Source organism: Hevea brasiliensis, chromosome 8, assembly GCF_030052815.1.
Source record: "Hevea brasiliensis isolate MT/VB/25A 57/8 chromosome 8, ASM3005281v1, whole genome shotgun sequence".
NCBI classification, from domain to species: domain Eukaryota; kingdom Viridiplantae; phylum Streptophyta; class Magnoliopsida; order Malpighiales; family Euphorbiaceae; genus Hevea; species Hevea brasiliensis.
Genome location: NC_079500.1, coordinates 16546605 through 16551606, shown reverse-complemented (window position 1 = coordinate 16551606; position 5002 = coordinate 16546605). Strand labels below are relative to the sequence as shown.

At 31.9% G+C, this 5002-nt stretch overlaps 1 long non-coding RNA gene across 1 annotated transcript; it reads left to right on the top strand.

Moving 5' to 3' along the window:
• Positions 1-1402: 1402 nt before the first annotated feature.
• Positions 1403-3747, top strand: LOC131182495 (uncharacterized). Its single transcript, XR_009150790.1, has 3 exons — positions 1403-1969; positions 2703-2759; positions 3340-3747. It is a non-coding gene; the product is annotated as an uncharacterized LOC131182495 (long non-coding RNA).
• The last annotated feature ends 1255 nt before the right edge of the window (positions 3748-5002 follow it).

The window sequence follows — 5002 nt, the reverse complement described above, 5'->3', positions numbered from 1 at the left end:
ACTAAAATAAGTTTTTAAATATATTTAATAATAATTATTTTTTCTATTATGAAAAATATGAATAATTTTCTATTTTTTAATTAAAAATTTTTTGGCTATTAACATGTGAGTGTATTTTTCATGTTAGTCTTAGTTTTCGTAAAAAATAAAAAATATTTCTATAAATAAATTGAGCCTAAGAATATATTTATTATTTTTGCCTAAGTATTTATCATCTTTTATTGAATATTAATTATCTTTTCCTAAGTATTTATTATCTTTTATTATTATGAATATTACAATTATGGAGAAAAGCGAGTTAATCCCATCGTATATAAGTGAAAAATCGAGGAGAAAGGGTCTAAATAATTTATAATATGTCAACTCAGACCATATATTTATATTACTTTTTTTTTTTTGGGAAAATAAAAAAGGGAAGTTGGATGCTTAGATGTTGGCTCCCCAAATGCCTGGTTGAACATGTGGGGATAACTTCATCTTATCTAGGCTGCATTATAGGCAATATTGCTAGTGACTAAGCCATAACTTGTGAGTTTTTAGCATTTGGGGAGAAGAATCTTTTGATGGCAACACAAGCAGAAACTAGAGGGCATCCATGTTGTGTGTGCTTCAATTTAAATTGGTGCTCATTAGCTTGTGAATAGTGCTAGCAAGGTCATCCTCTTTTTCATAAATTGATCCATTGGAGGAATAATTTGATTTTTTTTTTTTTTATTGAAAATGAGAGCAGAGCTCAGGAACAAAACAAGTTAAACAGCCCTCTCGTGGGTAACACCCACAACATCATGCAATAACAATGAGCAGATTTTTGGCGGAGGATCATCCAAAATATGGACACCAACAGGTAGAGACGAAATCGAACCAGCAAGCTAGTCAGCATAAATATTGGCTTCTTGATAAATATGAATAACACTAACATTTCAATTAAATCGAAGAAGATGGAAAATAGAATGAACCACTGGCCGAAGAGTAGCAGGAGCAGGACAACAACCCTAGACAATTCAATATGCACTAAATATATTATAATCCATTATTTTTATTTTCCAATAGTGCATGTATACCAAACTTAAGATTGGAATGGCCAATAATGATGGTGACTAATAATAAAGGAAAGTTATAGACTTTACGAACTTGTACCTAATTGTAAATGTACGAGAAACACTCAATTTAATATAAAAGGCCTAACTTGTTAGGTGAGAAAACAAATTTATTAATTGACTACAACACATGCTATTTGTAACAACCTAAAAAATAAAAAATAAAAAAAAAGGGGAAAGGGGGATGGGACTTGGCGTGTGACAGTAGATTCTACTGTCACTGCTAGTCACCTTAAAAAAAAATAATAATAATAATTAATTTTTTCAAAACAAAAATCGGGAGGAGGCCCCCCCCCAAAAAAAATTCTCTCCTCTCCTCCCCTCTCTTCTTCTTCTTTCCTTCTCCGGTGACCGGCCGATGACCTCCCAAGCGGCTCCCCACCCGGCCGACGACCTCCCAAACGGTGGTAGCAGCCCGAAATCTGGCCAACAATAGAAAGAGAGAGAGAAAAAAAAAAGGTCTCAAACTTTGAATGCTCGTATCCAGCGATCTTGACTTCCGATTGGAGTGATTCCAGCGGCTATGGACTCCTAAGAGCGAGCCCTTTCAGATGAGACCAGCCTCGCCGGATTTGGTGGCCATTTCCGGTGCCAACGAGGAGAGAGAAAATCGGCTTTTTTTTTTTTTTTACTTTTTGACGAGATTTCTGACAATCCGACCGATGGATCGGCAATCCAAGACCACCTACGGACTCAGGAGGAGGAAATGAACATTTTGGTGTAACCAGTTCTCGTAGATGTCGCCGGCGATTGACGGCCGGCCACCGTGCGCGGTAGTTCCGACGGTGGCTTCGACGAGCTTTGGGGATGATTCAACTTCCAAATGCTTCCTCATAAATTTTTTGAATTTTTGAGATATAGATAAGCTTTGGGTAAGATTATTTTCATTATTTCTCTGTCTGTGAAGCATAAATGCAGTGTTCCTTAAACAGGAAAAATTTGAGAAAAATTCTAAGAAAAATATATGATGAAAGTAAAATTATTTGGAAATATTCTATGGTGTTTGTTGAATTTTTGAGTGATTGTAGAATATTTTTGAAAAATATAGATGGATTTTAGTTAGATTTTTAGTATATGGGCATATAAGATTATTTGAAATTAAGATATTTAAATTTTATATGATTGATTGAAGCTTGAGGATGGAGGTTTAAATATGTGACTATTGAATTGGGTTGAATTAAGAATATGTTAACTGTTGGAAACTTATGAAATTGAGTAACATTCTTGAATAAAATATTCATGGATGATTAGAAAATTACAATTCATTTTGCAATAGCCTTATAATATTATTAAGGACCGCGGGGCAAAATTTTAGAATTTTTAGAGTTTGTTTGAGTGGATTTTTACAAAATGTCAATTATAGGGACTAAAACGTAATTTTTAAGATTTTGAGTATTGCTTGGTTTGGAGGGCCCAGGAGGGGCCATATAATGATGATGAGATATGAGTTGAATTTAGAAGTGGTATTTGAGCCTTTTTGCAGGTTGGATAGGTACTAGATATAGGGGAAACTCTGCCGGATTTCCGGCATGAATTAGATTGTCTGTTGTCTCTTTAGATTTTTATTTTGACTTAGTACTAATAAATTTATAATTTAATTATTAGGTGATCGATGTCAGCTATTTTCCTCCATCCAGCAACCACAATAGTCCTCGGTGTACTGTGAGTAAAATATTAATTTTAATTATAATTTTAATATTATTATATGTTCAGGCATGCTCATGCATCACTTATATGTATATGTCTATGTAGTTAAATATTAGGCACATTTTATATTGTACTCTTAATTAATGAATTGTCATGGGTGTTATTTGTGGTAATTTGGAGCAGTGTGCGTGCGTTGGCGTGCGTGTGATATGATACTGGATATGGACAGGACGGGTAGACACGGCTTGAGATCTTTTCTGAGACCCAGTCCTTCGAGGTAGACACGGCTTGAGATCTTCGCTGGGACCCCATATTTGGTTTATTAAACGAAAATCCGGCTTGAGATCTTCACTGGCAGATGTTGGATTCAGAGGGCTGTATAGAGGATCAGCTCCCATATATGTATTGCTTGACATTATCGGGTGTGTGAGTGCTCCAAATTACCTTTTTGATGTGATTTGTATGAAATTTATGACGATATTGCATTTCACTCCACATGGTGCATTAGCTCTAAATAGCTATAGAGATTATGGTTAAAATTGATATTTTACTCTCTGAGTTGAACACTCACTCCTGTTCACCTTATTTTTTTCAGGCTATAGGAGGAGATTTTTTTTCAGAATAACTTGTTCCTTTCCTCGCAGGTTATGAAAAAAAAAATTACTTAAATGTATTATTATTGTCTAAATTTATAATTTAGAACTCCGCATATACTAGTAGTAGCATTAATCTTGTCAAGGACTGCATGAATTTAAGTTTTTGTATTAATAAATGAAAATTTTTTATGAGTTTTAAATAGTTTGTAAATGATGTAATAGGGTTGAGCTGGGCTCCCCTAATTTTAGTTTCTGATAATTACTGGGCTAAGTTGGCTCGAAATAAAATTATAACAGTTTAATTTAAATTATTTTCTATGCATATTGGGCCTAAATTATGGTCCTAGTCATGGGTTGAGGTATAGTTAGGTTTACTATGGGTTTCGGGGGCTTTAAGCTGGCCCAGGTCTCAGTGTCGATTCGACCCATAGGTTGGGTCGTTACAAATAACTAATTGTAAATGTACGAGAAACACTCAATTTAATATAAAAGGCCTAACTTGTTAGGTGAGAAAATAAATCTTTTAATTGACTACAACACATGCTATTGAACAGAACAGTGAAACATTTATTATTAATTGGTAATTATATTTAAATGTTCTAATTTTGAATAAGGTATTTTAACTTTTAAAATTGAGAGGAATTATATTTAAATTTTTAAAATTATATTCAAACAATTTGGTTGTAATTGCTCACAATTTTAAAAATTATAATATGTAGTTTAAAATTAGAATGAATTAGCGAAAACGTTTAATCTTTTATAACTGAAATTTTCAATTTAATAATATCAATAAAAATTTCAATTTAATGAGCTATTTAAATTTAAATTATTTAAAATTTTGTATTATAAAAATAAAATGAATTATAAATACTTTAAACTAAACAGATCTCAGTGAAGTAACAATTAACTCTGTAAATAGCAGGCATGGGTTGACTTAATATTGATGAGTGTGGTTGAAGTCCAATTAAGAAAGTAGTTGGCCAACTCATCTACCATTGTAAATTAACAACCAAGTATTATGTTACGTCAATAACGCAAAGTAATTAAGCACATGCTCCAAATTATACCACAACCAGCAAAATTAATGTTCCCTAAGGAATCACCACAACTTCATTGGGCTCATTTTATAGTCAACTCTTAAGTCATTATATATATAATGTTTGCACAACTCATTACTTAGGCTCTAACTCAAATAATAAAAAATATGAAAAATATTTTCAGAGAAACATTAGGCTTAAAGAAGGAAAATTATAAAATTTAAGGTGGAAAGGATAACATGCAAGCATGTGAAAAGGAAATTTATTAAAAATTTAGCAGTTCTCCAAGACCATACCCTTCAGCAAACTTTATTGTAGGAGAATAAGGTGTCCAAAAATATTAAATATTAATAAATTCTAAAATAATATGAGCTTTCAACGTGCATGTGATGCATGGAAATTAATAATATTTACTTTTAGTTGGATCAGGCCAACTCAATTGAAAATTTATTGAGTGTTATCACTCATTATAAATAATAGTTGTAATTTGTAAAATGTATATGTAAATTTGATATTTTATATATGTAGTCTACGATATATTAAATTCACTTCAATTTTATTACTAATATTAATTATAATTAGTCTCATCATAAGAACATAAAAAGCAAAAGATTTTATCTAACAT